The sequence below is a fragment of the Desmodus rotundus genome, chromosome 12 (genome assembly GCF_022682495.2).
Source record: "Desmodus rotundus isolate HL8 chromosome 12, HLdesRot8A.1, whole genome shotgun sequence".
Taxonomy (NCBI): domain Eukaryota; kingdom Metazoa; phylum Chordata; class Mammalia; order Chiroptera; family Phyllostomidae; genus Desmodus; species Desmodus rotundus.
The window spans coordinates 49,096,091-49,115,785 of NC_071398.1; the positions used below are offsets into that span (position 1 = coordinate 49,096,091).

A 19,695-nucleotide genomic window follows, 5' to 3' on the forward strand; every position below is an offset into this window, starting at 1 on the left:
AAAATATTAAATCATTGGGCAAAGATGGGCTTGGGGAAAAGAGGATGAAATTAGAACCATACCTTCAAATGTAAAATAGGTAAATAAATGACCGACAAGCCTGTGAGAGAAACATGAGTTTTAAAACATAATTCAGTTATATTTCCCTTATATCTCAATAAAGCTGAAAAATAAATGTTTACAGTAAAAAATAGTATGTAATTAAAAATCCAGATGCAGCAGCAAAAAAAGATTAGAAATTGAACTTAATTGGAATAAAAGAAAACATATCTGTGTGTGGCACAAAAATAAGAAAGATCAAAACACAAATTAAAAAAAAAAAACAGACTAATATAGTCCTGGCTGGTGGCTCAGTGAATCGAGTGCCGGCCTGCAAATCAAAGGGTCGCTGGTTCGATTCCCAGTCAGGGCACATGCCTGGGTTTCAGGCCAGGTTCCCAGTAGGGGGCGCACAAGAGGTAACCACACACTGATGTTTCTCTCCCTCTTTCTCCCTTCCTTCCCCTCTAAAAATAAATAAAGTCTTTAAAATTGAGTTTCATATATTCTTAGTGTTTTCTCAGAAACATTAGTCCCTTCAGTGACTCTGTAGACAGTCTTCCACACAGGTATGCGGCATTCTGAGGGTATCTCTTTGGCGTCCATTCCCGTGGGACACTCACCTCCCTCACACCCAGTTGTCCATGGAGAGTTTTTCCCAAGAGTCTCCTGATATTCACACACAAAAGAACTAAAGTGCCCGCACTCCCCAAACTTAACATCTACCTGTGTGGTACCTGGCAGGGATGGCTCCAAGGTGAGCCTCACACTCACACCTGGGCAGACGCCCGTGTCAGACTGACTGGACGGAGTCTGCTTCACACACACGCAGGGCATGTGGCTCAGTGCTGACCATGGGCCGTCAGTGGGCAGCAATATTCCAGGGCCCGTCACCAAAACATAGGGGGGGGGAGAAACACTGCTTCTAATGCTCTGCTCTTTCCAAATGCCCTCTCTGTGTGTGAGGCCTCCGATGACCCTTGCTTGTCCCGGGAAGTGGAGACTGCTCAGCTCTGGCCTGTTTTATCTGCTGTTGATGCCTCTGATACTGGGAACTTTTGCTTCTCTTTCTCTGCACTGAGTACAGTGCACATTTCAGAAGTTAGGAGCAGATGGGGCTCCCGAGGGGGCATATCCATTGTGCACCTTGACTGTGGAGTCACAAACATTGATGTGCTCACGTCTCAGCCCACACATCTCCAGCAGATCTGGAGTCCAACGAGAATGGTCCCTCCTGGGGCCCAGGCACAGCCACCGTGCGTCCACTCTGAGGAGTGCAGTTTGTGACGACATGTTCCCTGTGGGGAAACTGAGGCTCAGAGATTCAATATGATTGCTTGACACCAAAAGGGCAGTGGATGATGGAGGAGCATTTAAACAGGAACGAGCTTTGTCACCAACACTAGGGCACTAACCTACTCATTGTCCCCAAAAGGGGAAGACCTGAGGGTAGAGCCACAGGACAAGGGGGCAGCCCTGACCAAGAGAGAAGGCCTCTGAAGAGGCGGGAATGAGTCAGCCTTGTTCCCTGGGACGTGTGGGTGGACATCTGGCTAAGAAAAACGAGAAGTTCATGAGGCGGCTGTGATAGAAAACCGCACACCGGAGCCAGAGCAAGGGACGTGTTTCCTTCCTTATTTCCCTGCGTGTCCCTGTTGTGCTCACGGTCACAGTGACACTCGCCTGAACTGCACAGTGAGGAGCAGACCATGTCTGTGCTGAGCTGAGCTCTGCAGGCACAGGGACCCCATCTTTCTGAAGCGTCTCCAGGGCCTGGGTGACCATGTCCATGGGGAGGACCCACAGGGAGGTGCTGATGGCTGGGCAGAGGGTGAAGGGGACCCTGACAGGGAGGCTTCTAACCTGGAAGGATGTGCCTGGGTCATCTCAGATGCAAAGGGCATCTCAGGAGGCTCCAAATCAGTTTGCTGCTTGATCCTGGAAACAGCAACCAGGCCTCTGGGGAGACACTGTTCCTCTTCTTGTGGGGCTGCTGATGTGACGTCACCGAGACAAGTAGGGACAGCCTCCCAGTGACCACACCCAGTTTGTCTCTCTGTTCTGAGGACTCTGTGGTCTCTTCCTTCTGAAAAGCCAGAACCAGAGAGGAGACGCCATGCCCCCCAGCCTCACAACCCTGCTCTGCCTCGGTGAGATGTGAGGGGGAAGGGGAAGACCCCTCTGTGAGGACCCCAGGACTCAGGAGGCTCCCGGGGAGGAGGGATCTGCTCAGTATTCAGGGCAAATCTCTCACAGGGCCTCTCTTGCAGGGCTGAGCGTGGGCCTGAGGACCCCAGTGCAGGCAGGTGAGTCTGTCCCCAGAAGAACCAGGTTTCACCTTCTCATTGACAAGCAGGCACAGCCTAATCAGCTAAAAAAGATCAGCCTTTGCCCGGTGGCTCAGTAGTTGGCCATCGTCCAGCAAAGCGAAGGACTGTGGGCTCAGTTCCTGGTCAGGAACCACAGGAGAGGAACCCGACGTTTCTCATACCAATGTTTCCCTCTCTCTCGTTTGCTCTCTCCCACTGTTCCTCTCTCTCTAAAAGCAAAGAAAAAGGTACCTGTAAAAATTAAAGAAAAAGGAAAAAATTAGATCTGGGCTGACAGATGGGGGACATCTGGGAGAGTCCTGGGGCTGTGACCTGGGGACTGGGGATGAATGTCATGTGACCCAGCCTCTGATTCTTTCCAGAGACCTTTCCCAAACCCACTCTCTGGGCTGAGCCAGGTTCTGTGATTCCCAGGGGTAGCCCTGTGACCCTCTGGTGTCAGGGGGCACTGCAGGCCCAGGAGTTCCGTCTGTATAAAGAGAGAAGTTCAGCGTCCTGGAACACACAGAAGTCCCTGGATCCCGGGAACAAGACCAAGTTCTCCATCACACAGATGACAGAGCAGTATGCAGGGAGATATCGCTGCTTCTATCTCAGCCCCACTGGCTGGTCAGGGCACAGTGACCCCCTGGAGCTGGTGGTGACAGGTGAGAGGACACTCAGGGGTCCCAGCCTCAGGCTCTGCCCTCAGGAAAGGGGATGCTCTCAGGGGGTCTCCCCCTCACAGCCCAGCCCTGGGGGACGTGAGGGAGGTGTGAGCCCCATTTAACACGCTGCCTCCTTCTCTCCTAGGAGCCTACAGCAAACCCAGCCTCTCAGTTTTGCCCAGCCCCATCGTGACCTCAGGAGGGACCATGACCCTCCAGTGTGGCTCCCGGGAGGGATTTCACAGGTTCATTCTGACTAAGGAAGGAGAAGACAGGCTCTCCTGGACCCTGGACTCACAGCCACACCCCAGTGGGCAGTTCCAGTCCCTGTTCCTTGTGGGCCCTGTGACCTGCAGCCACAGGCGGACATTCAGATGTTATGGCTGTTACAGGCAAATCCCCCAGGTGTGGTCACAGCCCAGTGAACCCCTGGAGCTCCTGGTCTCAGGTGAGGTGCCCGGGACCCTATACTTTCTGTGCTCACTCAGCTCAGGGCCCCGTCCCTGGGAAAATCAAGGACAGAAATAAATGAGGAGTGCAGGAGGTTCCACAGAGGGGCATCCACCCATGACAGGTAGAAAGAGACAGGGCCTCCCACCCCTGAGCCCCCTGTCCTGAATCTCAGCAGAGAGAAACAGCAGGGAGGACGGAGTGAGATGTATGTGATGTGAGGAGAAAGGTGATTAGACTGAGCAGAGAGGGCAGATCCCCTCCCCCACTCACCTCCTGCATCTTCATCTCAGAGTCTGAGCCCCTGGGGTTCCCCCCACACTGGGGCCCCTCTCAGAGAGAGCAGCTTCCGCCCTGCCCGCCCAGCTCTGCAGACCCCTGGGCTCACATGAGCCTCCAGCGCTCAGTGCTCACCTGAGAGTGAGGAGGGGCCGTGACCCGCCCAGGAGGAGCTGGGGGCTCCCGCCCACGCTGAGGGCTCTCCTGTCTGCTCCATGGTTCTGGGGGCCCTTGTCTGTTCCTGTTCTTTTCTGAAAACTTTCAGGCAGTGTTTTCATATATAAATTTGAGTTATAAACATTTCTGTCTTCAAAAAGGGAATTCTACTCCTATTTAACTGCAATTGTGTTAAATTTGCCCATTTATTATGAAAATAACCTTTTGTTATTAAGAGGTTTTTAAAACTTGCTTTAAAAGGTGTATTTTTGACTTCAGATGCATTTTAAAGTTTTATTCATAAAATTGCCTATACTCAGAGCCGAAGAATTTTTCGAGTGCCCCGTACATGTCTGTGTGTATAGATGAGACCAACCCATGGACCCTGAGTCCTCAGCTGCTGAGTGAATAAAAGCTCCCATCTCCAGAAGAGTGAGCTGGGATGGGTCAGTCTCCTACAGTGAGCAGAGAGATTACAGGGACGTCCTCTGTTCTGTAATGAGAGACCTCATTTCTCACCCAACCTGAATCCTTGGGGCAAAGCCAGCCTATGTTCCAAAGGGCCCCAGGAGCAAAGTCTACACTGAACAGTCCCCGGCAGACTGACAGGACCCGTGGCAGCAGACAGGACCCTCACAGCAGAGAAAGGGTTCGCCAAGGGGCTGGGAGCAGTCACATCATGGGAAATGGAGGGTTCTGAGGTCAGTTGGCTCAAGTGGCATCAACTCCTCACGCGCCCACTTCTTTGTGTTGTTCAAGGAGCAGCCGACACCATCGGCCCATCACACAACAGCTCAGATAACAGGAGTGGTGAGTACGCGAATCCTCAGTTATGGGGCTGGGTGCACAGGCTCCTGTCTGTCAAGGGGAGGCAGGTGCACCCGGTGGGCATCCAGGACCCAGGGGGACTTGTCTGCTGTGACCTCTGCAACATCTTTGTCCACATTTTGCAGCCTCCCACCCCCGAGACTACACAGTGGAGAATCTCATCCGCATGGGCGTGGCTGGCTTGGTCCTGGTGGTCCTTGGGCTGCTGCTGTTTCAGGCTCGAGGCAGCGAGAGAATGGCCCAGGCTGCCACCAGGACCTGAACACAGAGGTAAAGGAGCACCATTCACAGTAAGAGCCTTGGAATTGTGCCCAGAAGGTTCTGGAAGATAATCTGGGACATGCTGCCTTGCATGTCTGCGGCTCACTGCAGGCGGAGGACTCATTGCTCATATGCAGGACTTGTCCTTCAGACACATCCAAGTAGCATGTGACATCATTTCCTTCCTTTATAAAGCAGTTTTATTCTTCAATACAGTTGACATCAAATATTAAGTAAGTTTGTGGATCACATGATAGAAATTAAACATTTTTTAATTTTGTTTTTGTCATTTTCCTTCGCTGTTGCATCTCACTTTCTCCAGTTTTGTGTGTTTGTTCTCCTAACTGAATTACACCACTTTCTATTCCTTTCCCCATGAGTAAAAAGATGAAAATATCTAAAAACTTGCTGCTCTGGAAATGCCTAGTTTCAGTCTCATTTGCTTTATCAAGTAACTAGGAAACACTTTCTTATTTCAATTAAAGTGCATGATTCAAGTCATCAGAAGGGAAAACGCCCCCTGTGGTTGAGGCTCTCTCGCCAGAAATCTGTTCTCTCTCCTGGAGACGCAGCCTCACTGGGTGGGGTTGGGAGGAGACACAGGTTCCCGCTGAGGGACTGGCCCAGCTGACACACTCACCTGGTCCTGAAAGCCAATGGGGCTCCGCGCACAATCTTCACTAACAACCTGCTCCTGGAAGGTGTGTCTCCACTGTCTTCTGGAGACACCTGTGTCCTCTCTGCTGTGAGGAAGTCTGGTCCCAGAGAGCTTGTCACTATGGTGATGTGCACTTCCTCTAGGAAGTAATTATAGGGCTTTTTAGGGAACCAGGCCATTTGAGTTGAAATTCACATAAAACAAAATAAACCAAATTTAATTTTTTCTCTTTCTTTGTTCTTTTTACATTTTTTATTATTGTTCAAGTGCAGTTGTCTCCATTTTCCCGCTACCACTTTTATAGATGAGAGAGAGAAGGGGAGAGAGAGAGAGAGAGGGAGAGAGAGAGAGAGGGAGAGAGAGAGAGAGAGGAAGAGAGAGAGCGAGCGCCATAGACCTGTTGTTCTATGTACTGACCATTCATCATTTGCTTCTTGTGTGTGCCGTGATCAGGAATCGAACTCACAACCTTGGCATACTGGATGTTGCTCTAACCAATTGAGCTATCAGCTAGGGCCTCAAATGAACCATTTTATGTGTACAATTCAGTGTAGAATAAGTTTTTGTGTTTTTGTTTAACCTTCCATTTTTTCACTTACCACAAAAGGTCAAGATACAGATTTTATTTTTGCATATATGCCCTTCTCACCAGCTGGTCTTTCCACATCTCTGTAAAATGTTTGACTATTTATCTCTGGAGCTGTTATTAAATGTCACTTCTTTCCTTCTCACATGATCAGTGTGACATTGGCCCCGTTCATTCTAGCCCCCAGTACCGCCAGCCCCCACTTCTGGGCTCCCTATGCTGCATTCTAGAAATTTCCTCAGTATTGGACTCCACTTTCATAATTGGACCTTCAGCTCTGTCTCATCCATGATAGGAATAATTGTTTTAATGTGTCCCTCTCTTGGGTTTTTCATCTGTCAGATTTCTAAGTCATTACATTCTTCTGTAAAATAATTCACATTCCTGGCTCAAGTAATTGAATCCTCCCTTCTTGTTCAGTATTTACACATGATCATCTTAAATTGCTCTCATATTTTCCTACTGACTCTTTCGCTGCATGTGACAGTCCCCAGTGTCAGTAGACGGCGTCCACAGCACCGTCTGTCATCATTAGGATTTCTCCACTGTCCACTCTTGTGGGAGTCTCTCCCCTCACACACCTGGTCTCCCACAGATTCTCCAGGGCTCTCTAGGGAGTCAGGCTGACCAGGGGCTGTGGCCACTGCCCCTGCCCCATGCCGTCCACTCTCTCAGACTCAGCACCTGCTCAGCATTCTGCCCATCAGGGCTGGTCCATGGGAGCCTCACACACACACACACACAGGACAGACACCCATGGCTGACGTACTGGACTCAGTCTGTTTCAGGACACACAAGGGAAACTGCTCACTGCTGACCATGAACTTGGGCGAGTGGGCAGAGACATGCCAGAGCTCACACAGAATCTCAGGGCAGGGACCACACTTCCAGCCTTCACCTGCTCCCTGACCCCCACTTCCTGTGAGGACCTGGGGTCACTCTCTGTCCACTCAGGGGGGAAATTTCCTCCCTGTGACCCATGGATGGTCCTGGTAACTGGGAGCCACTTAGTTTCAATCTCTGTTCTCCACTGTGGTCCCCTCTCCACTTGGGAACATTTCTTTTCCTGCCCTGTCTGTGCCTGCATACTGTGGAGCTGCTGTGAGTAGCTGTGCTTGGTACTCAGAGCAGACAAGGTCCTGAGTGGATGAAACAATCCTGCCCTTGACCCTGGACACCTTGATCCTCTCATGTCCCAGCCACTCACATCTTCATCTGGTCTGGAAGTGGACATCTCCCTCCCATGAACCACTGACCCACAACCACTGTGGGGACTGGGGTTTGTGACAACAGGATCCAGATGAGGAAACTGAGGCAGAGACAGGACATTACCACTCAAGGATACATGGACATTGGATGATGAGTATTTAAGTGAATATCAGCTTTAAGTAAACATCAGAATTCTGGCCCAGGTCAACGTTGCCTAAATTTTGAAGGCAGGACGACAGCACGAGGAGGAGGTTTGGACAGGGAAACAAGGGGCACTGAGGGGTGGGGATCACTCAGAGGCTTGTCCCCGGGAAGGTGGGGTGGACACTGTTGCTAAGAAAAACGAGAAGTCGGTGATGGTGGCTGAGAGAGAGAGAAAACCACACTCTGGGCCCGGGGAAGGGACGTGTTCCGTTCCCGTACTTCCCTGCGTGTCCCCGTTGTGCTCATGGTCACAGTGACACTCGCCTGAACTGCACAGTGAGGAGCAGACCCTGTCTGTGCTGAGCTGGGCTCTGCAGGCACAGGGACCCCGTCTTCCTGAAGCATCTCCAGGGCCTGGGTGACCGTCCATGGAGAAGACTCACAGGGAGGGGCTGATATCGGGCTGAAGGGGAAGGGGACCTCGTGGCAGAGGCCCTGGAGGGCGGTGCCCTGGGTCACCTCACATGCAAGGGGCGTCTCAGGGGGCTGATGGTCTACTTCTTCCTCCATCATGGGAATGAGAGCTAGACCCTGATGAGACACTGTCCCCTTCCTGAGGGGCTGGTGACATGACAACCCCGTGACAGGGACGGCCAGCCTCCCAGTGGCCACACCCTGTGAGTCTCTACCCTGAGGACTCTGTGGTCTCTTCCTTCTGCACAGCTGGGCTCAGAGAGGAGACGCCATGTCCCCCAGCCTCGCGGCCCTGCTCTGCCTCGGTGAGATGTGAGGGGGGAGGGAAGCCCTGCTCTGTGAGGACCCCAGGACTCGGGAGGCTCCCAGGGAGGAGGGATCTGCTCAGGATTCAGGGCAAATCTCTCACAGGGCCTCTCTTGCAGGGCTGAGTGTGGGCCTAAGGACCCCAGTGCAGGCAGGTGAGTCTGTCTCCAGGCCTCCCAGGTGTCATTCCCCACTGGGGACATGAGGCCATCCCCTGGGAAGTTGGGAATGAAGAACAGCCACTCTGGGATGACAGATGAAGGGCATCTGAAATGTTGGGGGCTGAAAGCTGGGCACTGAGGGTAGGAAATGTTCTGACTCAGCCCCTCATTCCTTCCAGGGGCCCCCCAAAAACCGACCCTCTGGGCTGAGCCAGGCTCTGTGATCCCCTGGAGGAGCTCAGTGACCATCTGGTGTCAGGGGATCCTGGAGGCTAAGGAATACCGTCTGGATAAAGAGGGGATCTCAACACACTGGGACGCACAGAAGCCACTGGATCCTGGGAACAAGGCCAAGTTCTCCATCACACACATGACAGAGCAGTATGCAGGGAGATATCGCTGCTTCTATCTCAGCCCCACTGGCTGGTCAGAGCGCAGTGACCCCCTGGAGCTGGTGGTGACAGGTGAGGGGACACTCAGGGGTCCCAGCCTCAGGCTCTGCCCTCAGGAAGGGGGATGCTCTCAGGGGGTCTCCCCCTCACAGCCTAGTCCTGGGGGTCGTGAGGGAGGTGTGAGCCCCATTTAACATGCTGCCTCCCTCTCTCCTAGGATTCCACTACTACAGCAAACCCAGCCTCTCAGCCCTGCCCAGCCCTGTAGTGACCCCAGGAGGGAATGTGACTCTCAGATGTCACTCATGTGAGGGATTTCACAGGTTCATTCTGACTGAGGAAGGAAAAGACAGGCTCTCCTGGACGCTGGACTCACAGCGAGACCCAAGTGGGCAGTCCCAGGCCCTGTTCCCTGTGGGCCCCGTGATCCCCAGACAGAGCGGGACATTCAGATGTTATGGTTATTACAGGAACAACCCTCAGATGTGGTCACAGCCCAGTGACCCCCTGGAGCTCCTGGTCTCAGGTGAGGAAGTCCCAAGCTAGTCCTTCCATGTATTGAGGCACCAGACAGGTTCCTGAAGTCTTTTCGGGGAGGGGAGCCCCATGTGAGAGGTGGGGTGAGGGGAGCACAGGGGTTCCTGGGCCAGAGACACAGAGAGAGAGACGGGGAGACCTGGGGGCCAGGCCAGGAGCAGAGTTCATGGGAGGAGCATCCCCTGTCACTCCTGTCTGGTCCCTGCAGGTGGCTCAGAGAAGCCCTCCCTCCTGACCCTGCAGGGCCCCATTGTGGCCTCAGGACAGAGCCTGACCCTCCAGTGTCACTCTGACCTTGGCTATGACAGATTCTCTCTGTCCAAGGAGTGGGGACAGGACCTCTCCCAAAGCTCTGTCCTGCAGCCCCAGGCTGGGCTCTCTAAGGCTGACTTCTCCCTGGACACTGTGAGCGGCTCCCATGGGGGCCGGTACAGGTGCTATGGTGGACACAACCTCTCCTCCAAGTGGTCAGCCCCCAGTGACCCCCTGGATATTCTGGTGGCAGGTGAGGAGCCAGCAGGTTCAGTCAGGGACCCAGAGTCTGTTCAGACCCTGCTGGGGATGTCAGGTAGTGATGGCCAGGACAAAGGGTGAGGGATCCCTAAGAAGGGAAGGAGAAGGGAAGGGAGGGGGAGACACAGAGAAAACAGAGACAGACAGAGGAGAGTCCTCAGAAAGGGGCCTGGTGACTCTCAGGTGAGAACAAGGTGGGTGGCAGCCCCTCACCCGCCCCTCTCTCTAGGATGGCTCCCTGACAGACCCTCCCTCATCATGCAGCCAGGACCCACAGTGGCCTCAAGAGAGAAAGTGATCCTGCTGCGTCAGTCACAGAGCTTGAGGGACACTTTCCTTCTGACCAAGGAGGGGAAGCCTATCCCCCCCTGCGTCTCAGATCACAGTCCCTTGCTCAGCAGCACCAGGCATAGTTCTCCATGGGTCCTGTGACCTCAGCCCATGGGGGGACCTACAGGTGCTACAGCGCAAACCACAGGAGCCCCTACCTATTGTCAGAGGCCAGTGACCCCCTGGAGCTCCTGGTCTCAGGTGAGGAGCCCCGAACCCTGCCTTCTGAGCTGTTAGCTCAGGGTCCTGTCTCCAGAAGAGATATGGACTGAAAAGGGAGGGAGAGGTCTCTAGGGACGGTCACCAACAGGACATCTGGCCCTTAGGGACCCGGGTGAGGGTCCACCCCACCCCCTCACCAGGGATCAACCATTGTAGGTGGGCCAAAGGCATGCGTTGGGGGGCCATAGAGCAGATTCACAGGAAGAATCTAGGTGCTCTGCTGAATCCAAAGTCAGCCCCACACCCTCACAGCGGTCTGTCCTCCTTCCCAGGACCCTCTGGAGACCCCAGGCCCTTAGCCACAGGGCCCATCCCCACGCTGGTGAGTCCCTGAGAACTCTGCTCAGAGGGAGCACAGAGCAGCCCCGGGAAGTTCTGAGGGTCCATCAGGGGGTCTCATGACCCCCAAACATTCAGGGTGGGGACTTTGTCTCAGGGGCTAGGAGTCAGGCAGAGATGCCAGAACCATAGGAATGCCAGGGCTCTGGGGCTGGCAGGTGACAGGAGGGGTGGACATGGCAGAGGGACATGTTGGGTCCAGGCTGGGAGAGGAACAGCTGAATCAAGTGGGGAGAAGGCAGTCCCCACCCCTCACCCCCGTCCTGAATTTCCAGAAGTCTCTGAGGATCGGCCCCTCCCCAACTCAGAGTCAGGCCCACAGAGTGATAAGTGAGAGTCTGTGTGAGGAGGTGGTGAGTGTGTCCATGGGGTCAGGGGCTGAGTCCTGTGCAAGTCCAGGCACCTCTGGAAGCTCCAACTCAGATACACCCTTCCCTTCCCTGTGCCTCAGTGTCTCCAAGGGTAAAAGGAGAGACTCGTGGTCCAGAGCTTAGATTTCCTTTCAGTTCTGGCTCTGCCCTCCTGGGAGGGGGTCCTCACAGGGAAGCCCCCAGGATGTGATGTTATGGGGACCCTCCCCTCTGTAGCAGTGACAGTGACAGTGCACAGGGAGGGGCAGGGAAGAGATGGGTTTGGGGCATCCAGGTCTATTCTGCAGCTCAGGTGCTCAGCTCAGAAGGAAGAGAGGCCAGGAGTCAGACCTGGTTCAGGTCCCGGCTCTGCTGCTCCCACTGTGGGGCCCAAGGTCCCTTCTCTTCCCTGCGTGTCAGGTTCATGTCTGTCATCCCTGGTCCCCTCCTGCTCACAGGCCTGCAGTGACATTAGGTGACATAAGGGGCCTCACAGAGCTCAGGGAGGCAGAGTCCCAGCCCAGCTCAAACTTCCCAAGAGGTTTTTAGGGTTCACCACACACCCCTGCCCCTCCTGTGTCCCTGCTATTCTGGGGGACGGGTAATAAGAAGGTCCCTCAGGTCCAGGTGAGACAGGACAGGCCCCTGCAGGTGAAGAGCCCAGAGCTTGGAGCTGATAACCACCTGGGGCAGCATGAGGACAGCACAGGGAACCCAGGTCCCAGGGTCCAATCCCAGCCCTGCCCTAGCCAGGCCGGGTGACCCGGGGCACGTGGCTGACCTCTCTGAGCCGCAGTGGACTGGGTGGTAGGTCAGCCATCCCTGGTGCATGAGGGCTGTGAGGTTAGAAGAGATGAACGACAGACCCAGCACATGCCTCGTACACAGTAGGTGCTTGTTAAATGGCACCTTTGGCTCATTCATGACGTCACTCCAGCCCAAGGTCTCCAATGGTACTGGAATGTGCTGATCGGAGTCTCGGTGGCCCTTGTCCTGCTGCTCTTCCTCCTCCTCTTCCTCCTCCTCCGACACCAGCGTCAGAACAAAGGCAGGACATTGGGTGAGTAGGGGATGGGGTGCCCCGGTCACAGGAGAGAAGGACTCAGAGCACCTGCCGCAGGAAAATCAAGTAGATGGGGAAGGTCCTCTGAGCAACAGATTTCTCCAGAGCCTCACATCAGAAACTCTAGAAAGGGCTGCTGCCAATGTGTCTCAGTGAACTGAGAGCTGGCCTGTAAACCAGTCACTGGTTCGATTCTTGGTCAGAGCACATGCCTGGGTGGTGAGTTGTGTCCCCATTGGGGGTGGGGGCAGGTTGGAGGCAGCCACACATTCTTGTTTCTCTCCCTCTCTCCCTCCCTTCCCCTCTATCTAAAAATAAATGAAAAAAAAATCTAGAAAGGAAACACTCAACATCAGCAGAGTTGCACAAATGTAAGGCAATCTTTCATCGTTTTCAATCTCCTGAAACATGAAACATACGCACAAGCATGTTAAGGTTTCCTTCTTTCCTCCGGAATCACACGGGAGGGGTCTGTACCCAACCAGGGCTGAGACTGTCCCTCTTGACCAGCCCAGAGACAGGCTGACGTCCAATCTCTTGCAGGGGCCACAGACCAGGAGCCCAAGGACAGAGGCCTGCAGACCAGGTAATTCCTGCCCTGAAGATCCCCGCCCCCACCCGAGGCCCTGCACTGCCTCTAACTCCCCTGCCTCTTCCCCCAGCTCCAGCCCAGGTGCGGACGCCCAGGAAGAGCCCCTCTGTGAGAGGAAGGGACAGCTGCCCTGGGGGGTGGGGCGTATAGGGATTTCAGGAGGTGATGGGGAAGGGGACAGGCTGGGAGAATGAGGGGGTTAGGGGTGAGAGGGACTGAAATCCACACTGGGTAACCTGGCCCCTCACCTCACCCCTGGGTTAGTGGCCCATTGGGAGCAGGTGGGTCTCCAGCCCTGAGATCTCAGGGACCCTGCCAGGAGACAACACCCCATTCTCCCCCTGCAGACGCTGCCATGAGGGACCCACAGCCTGGAGAGGGCATGGAGCTGGACCCTTGGGTAAGACCGCTGCTCCTGTCCAGCCCACCAAGGACCTTCCTGTCAACCAGTTTACTCCAGTGGTCACTCCCTCACCTCACCCTAGTTCTCAGCAGCGTCCACACTGACCTTTCCTTCTGGGCACCAGGTCATCCTGCTGTGACTCACTCTTCCCGCTTTCCTGTGACCTCATGACCCCTCCTGCATGGTCCCCTATGCTGGCTCCTCATTCTCTGTCTGACCTTGTGCAGCCCAGGTCTCAGGAGGAAGCATGAGTGAATGAACACCCGCAGGTCCCAGGGTCCCCTCACTCACTCATGCAGCAGCTGTGATGGGAGCTCACTGGTTACTGGCTCCATGTTGGTGCTGTGGTGCCACCCTGACCAGCCTTTCTCCACACCCCACGAGCTCACCTGTGAGTGAGGCAGACACCTGCAAACAGGCAGGTGGCATCCTGGAGAGCCAAGTGCTGTGAAGGAGGATGAAGCAAGAGCAGGGGGTGGGGCGTGTGGTGAGGGGGGAGAACAGAGGAAACAGCAGGTGCAAAGGTCCTGAGGCAGGACATGCTGCTTCAGCCTGATGGGCCCTCTGGCTGGAGTCACACAAGCAAGAGACAGAGCATTAGGTAGAGTCAGATCCGTAGAAGCACCAGGAGACCCAAGGCTCAGGGCGTCCCTGCAGATTCCATCGGGAGAGTGACCTCCTCTGATCTGAAGGTTAAGTCGTCACTCTGACACCATGTGGACACCTGACTAGAGGGTTTCAACTGTGGGAACAAGGATTCGCGTGTTCTGTCTCACTGTTTCTCTGCAGCAGAGCAGGCCCCATGATGACCCCCAGGGACTGACTTACGCCCAGGTGACCAGCTCAACATCAAGGCCCAGGCAGGGAATGGCCGCCTCTCCTTCCCCCCTGTCAGAGGAATTGCTGGATATGAAGGGCAGACAAACAAAAGAGGACAAACAGATGGACAGTCAGGTGAGTCCCGTCCTCTCCAGGTCCCAGGCTTCCCCAACCCCAACCACCTCTCATCCCTCTCTCTGTCCCCCTGCCCCAGGCTGCTGCATCTGCTGTCCCCCAGGATGTGACCTACGCCCAGCTGACCCACTTGGGCCTCAAACAGGAGATAAGGGCACCCTCCGCCTCCCTGTCAGGGGAGCCCCCAAATGTGCCCAGTTTGTATGCTTCTCTGGCCATCCAGTAGCCAAGGAAGGACCCAGACCCCAAACTCCAGGGAGAGGGCCTGCAGGGACCCCCAAAGGAACAGGAGCTGCCCCCAAGGACACTCAGCTAGTGACCCCAGTCAGCCTGGAGACCTGACATGGACCCCCAGCAGCTTCAACTGATTTTACAGTTGAAGATAAATGACATCCAAAAATTTTGTAGTCCAAGCAATAGCCTTATCAATAATCAGTGTGTTAACTGATTATTGAGAAGAAGTGAATGTTTAAATTAATGATAACATGAATATTATACAACAAATGTATGAAATAAGAAAATTAAGAAGCATGAGCAAATATGTTAGAAAATAAAAGTCTAAAATAAATGACCTAATTTATTTTACCAAGTAGTATAGAATTGTACACCAGAAATCTCTATAATTTTTGTTAACCAATGCCATGCCAATAAATTCAATAAAGAAGAATTAGAGAAAGAATAGCAAATTATTATAAATGACAGTAGAAGAAGGGATATAATAATGAGCAGATACTAATGAAGACAAACAAAAATAGAGAAAAAGCAACAAAACCAAAATAATTCATTGTGAAAACATTGATCACACAAAGTCTAGCACAATGGACATGAGACAAAGAGAGAGACACTGGTCACCTCTATCAGGACAGCATGATAGATCTTACAGACTCTAAATAGATAACAGAACACTATAAACAATTTGATACCAATATATTAGAACATGTAGTTATAATGGACACCTTCCAGTGGAGAATTTATTAGACATAAGGATTAATAGAAATTTTGTATCACCTTATGTGTACATTAAATACATTTACTTTGTAATAAGAAACTGTCTTACAACTGAATGCTGTGGAATAGTAAAAAGTCAAAATGATAGAAACAAAGGGTAGAGTGTGAGTTACCAGCAGTGGAAGGGAGGCGAAACGGGGAGATACCCATTAAAAGGTACAAACTTCCAGCTAAAAGAGCGACAAATTCCAGGGCTGTAATGCACAGCAAGGCGATTGTAGCTACTAACACCGTCGTCGTATTTTTGAATGTTGCTAAGAGAGTGGATCATGGAGGGTTCTCACCCGAAAACAAACGGCAACTCTGCAACAGGAAGGAGGTGTTAGCTAATGCTACTGTGGTCATCATTTTGCAACATTATAAATGTTTCAGTTCAGGAGGCTTCCTTGGAGATTTCTTCTGAATGCTTCTGCATTTATAACACACTCTCACACACACATGCCCAAGTTACACAAACATTTCCTGAGAGTAGAAAAAGAAGAAGCACACCCCAACACATTCTATCAGCCTGGAAAATACTGTCTCCAAAACCTGACAAGGAGATTACAAAATGGAAAATCACAGGGAGATCATTCTCATGAACTTAGATGAACACTGCTACAAATATTCACAAATAAGATTCAGCAATATATATAATACACCATGACTAGCGTGGGTTTTGGGGGGGGGTGGAAGGGTAGAGGAGCTTGAAATAATTGAAAATAATCACAATGTAATATACAGATGATGGACCATAAAATTGTACACCTGAAACCTATGTAATCTTATGAATCTTATGGGATACATGTCGCCCCCCATACATTTAGTTTAAAAATCAATATAATACAGCCCATTATGGGAGCAAGTAAGCAATTCTCACCTCGATAGACACGGAGAAAGCCTTTGATAAAATGCACAACAATTCACAATGAAAACACAAACTCATTATTAGAAATAAAAGGGAATTTCTTACTTTATAAAGGCATGTTTAATGATCAACGCTGGACATCTTTCCTAAAGTTCGGGCCTTGAGCTCCTGCTCTCTAGGATTGGGAGTGATCCCAGTATTGTCCTTGTGACGTCTTCTATTTCACAGAGCCCTGGAGGTACCAACCAACGAAACAAAATGCAATTATAAACACGGAGTGGATAAGACTAATAACATATCCCTCAGAGATTAAACAGTGGTTTGCATAGAAAATCCAAAGTAATACAAAGATGTATTACTCAGATTAAACAGGAGTTTTCCAATATCACTGGATACATGGTCAGTCCATAGCAATCGATCGCATTTCCAGTTTCTGGTTCTGGACCAAGATGAAGTAGGCAAATGACTCCTATTCTCTGACTGTCCACCAAAGACTCTGATTTTTGACTTTTCACTCCCAGAATTGTAAGATAATAAATTTGTATTGTTTGAAGCCACTGAGTTTGTGGTGATTTGTGACAGCAAATCAATTCAGCCACTTCAATTTTCTTTCGATTAGTGTTTGCATGGTACAAACATCTTTCTTTATCATCTTTCTCTTCCGTTAATGTGGGAAGATACACATAACACCAAACCTGCCTTTTAGCCACGGTTAAGTGTACAGCTCAGTGGCATTAAGTAATACACCGTGTTAGGCCACGGTCCGCACTATTCGTTTCAGAACCTTTGCATCATCTGAAGCAGAAACTCTGTACCCAATAAACAGTAACTCTCGCGCCCCCTCATAACCAGCTGTGGGTAGTCTCTGTGCTGCGTGCTGCTCCTAGGAGTCTGCTGATTCGGTGTGGTCCGCATGAGTGGGGTCTTACAGCCAGTGGCCTTTTGTGTCTGGATTATTTCACTTAGCACAATGTTTTCAAGGTTTAGCCATGTTGCTCATTCTTTTACTTTTTTTTAAATATATTTTTAAAGGTTTTATTTATTTATTTTTAGAGAGAGGGGAGGGGAGGGAGGAAGAGAGGGAGAAACATCAATGTGTGGTTGGCTCTCACTCGCCCCCTACTGGGGACCTGGCCCACGACCCAGTCCTGTGCCCTGACTGAGAACCGAACCGGCAACCCTTTGGTTCACAGCCCACACTCAGTCCACTGACCTACACCAGCCAGGGCAATTCTTTTTCTTTTAACCTTTTTACGTCATTGTATTTCAAGCGAATTTCTTACAGACTGCATATAGCAAGGTCTTGTTTGATATTTAGGTTTTTATTTTATTGTATTTTTCTGTTTGTCTCTTTATTGGTTGCTCTTCTTTCTCTTTCTCTTCCCTTCCCTTGGCTTTAAAGCATGCTTTTAGTATTCCATTTTAATTTCTCTGTAGGTGTGTTAACTACACATCTTTGAGTGCTGTTTAAGTGGCTGTCATAGATACTCTCACACATCACCCACTCTACACAGCCAAGTGCGGTTTAATAATTTACCTCTTCCAGGGACATGTAGGAACCATACAAACACGTAGCTCTTTTATCCTCACATACTTCCATTGTCGCTGTTGCATGCATTATATCTACAAACAGTTCCGGGGCTCTGTCCAAGCTCGTGGGACTTGCTACAGGCAGGTGATCCTTCCCCAGAACCTTTCGCTTCAGCCCAATAACCCTGCTTGGCAGCTGGGGAGGGTGCCGCAGGTGTGGGCTGGTGGAGATGGGTCTGGGAGGGAGGAAGCTGAGGAAGCCAAAGGGGAAAAGGGCACCCCAGACACTTCAGGTCCGATTCCTTTCCAAGGGTCCTCCCCAAACTCTCCATCTGGACTGATGCTCAGAGGAGCCCTGTGAGCTTCTGGCGTCCGGGGGCCTCTGCAGGCTAATGTCTCTACAGTTTGTGTAAAGAGAGGGGCTTTGCACACAGCGCTGCGAAGGCCCCACAGGACTGCAGCAACGAGACCAATTTCCCCGTGGAATCCACAAAGTCACACACGGCAGGGTGGTAGGAGGGTACATGTCACAGCTCCAAGGGCTACTCAGAGAAGAGTGACCCCCTACCTCTGGTGGTGACAGATAACAGAAAGGAGCTGGGCCCCCTCCCCACTGCAGATTCCTCCTCACAGCAAAAGGGAACAGAGTGTGGCCCCACAGGGACCTGGCTCCTCAAAGCCCACGCCTGGTGCATGTGGGATAGTGGCCACCCCTTTAACCTCAGGATATTTACTTATTTATTTATTTACTTATTTACTTATCTTGTGGTTTCTTATCCATGCTCCTGTCTAGACTATAAACTGAACGAGTCATTGGAGCTTCCATTTGCTGGGGTGATCCTTGCTCCTAGAAAGATTCCATGGTGCGTTGTAGGTATTCCATCACGTCTTTTGTTTTTATTTTTTTACATTTTCTTTTCTTTCTTTCTTTCTTCTTTTTAATTTTTTTTTATTGTTCAGTTACAGTTGTCCCCACTTCTGCCCCCCACCCTGAGACTCTCCCCTGCCCTGCAGACCCACCGTGTCCCATCATGTCTTTTAAATGTAATAGGTCGCCCTGGCTGGTGTGGCTCAGTGGATTGAGTGCCGGCCTGTGAACCAAAGGGTCGCTGGTTCAATTCCCAGTCAGGGCACATGCCTGGGTTGTGGGCCAGGTCCCCAGTAGGGGGCGTGCGAGAGGCAACGAGACAGTGATGTTTCTCTCCCTCTCTTTCTCCATTGTCCACCTTGACTGGGGAGTCACAAAGGCTGCTGTTCTCACGTCTCAGCCCACACATCTCCAGCAGATCTAGAAATCAATGAGGACTGATCCCTCCCAGGGCCCAGGCACAACCACTTCACATCCACTCTGAGGAGTGGGGTTCATCACATGTCTCCCTTGGGAAAACTGAGGCTCAGAGAGTGAATGTTATTGCTCGATAACACAGAGGAAGTGGATGATGGAGGAGCATTTAAACAAGAACGAGCTTTGTCACCAACACTAGAGCACTAACCCACTCATTGTCCCCCAAAGCAGAAGACCTGAGGGTAGGGCCACAGGACGAGGGGACAGCCCTGACCAAGAGAGAAGGCCTCTGAGGAGGCGGGAATGAGTCAACCTTGTTCCCTGGGACGTGTGGGTGGACATCTGGCTAAGAAAAACGAGAAGTTCATGAGGCGGCTGTGATAGAAAACCGCACTCCGGAGCCAGAGCAAGGGACGTGTTTCCTTCCTTATTTCCCTGCGTGTCCCTGTTGTGCTCACGGTCACAGTGACACTCGCCTGAACTGCACAGTGAGGAGCAGACCATGTCTGTGCTGAGCTGAGCTCTGCAGGCACAGGGACCCCATCTTCCTGAAGCATCTCCAGGGCCTGGGTGACCACGGTGCGTGGGGAGGACCCACAGGGAGGTGATCACTGGGCGGAGGGTGAAGGGACCTGGTGGCAGAACCTCTAACCAGGAAGGATGGCCTTGGCTCCCCTCACCTGCAAGGGGCATCTCAGGAGGCTCAGGACCTGTTTCCTGCTCCATCATGGGAATGAGAGTCAGACTCCTGGGGAGACACTGTTCCCCTTCCTGAGGGGCTGCTGATGTACTACACTGTGAC

General features: G+C 51.9%; 1 pseudogene; it reads left to right on the forward strand.

The window, feature by feature from the left end:
• Positions 1 to 1,738: 1,738 nt before the first annotated feature.
• Positions 1,739 to 14,761, forward strand: LOC128779626 (leukocyte immunoglobulin-like receptor subfamily A member 6; annotated as a pseudogene).
• The last annotated feature ends 4,934 nt before the right edge of the window (positions 14,762 to 19,695 follow it).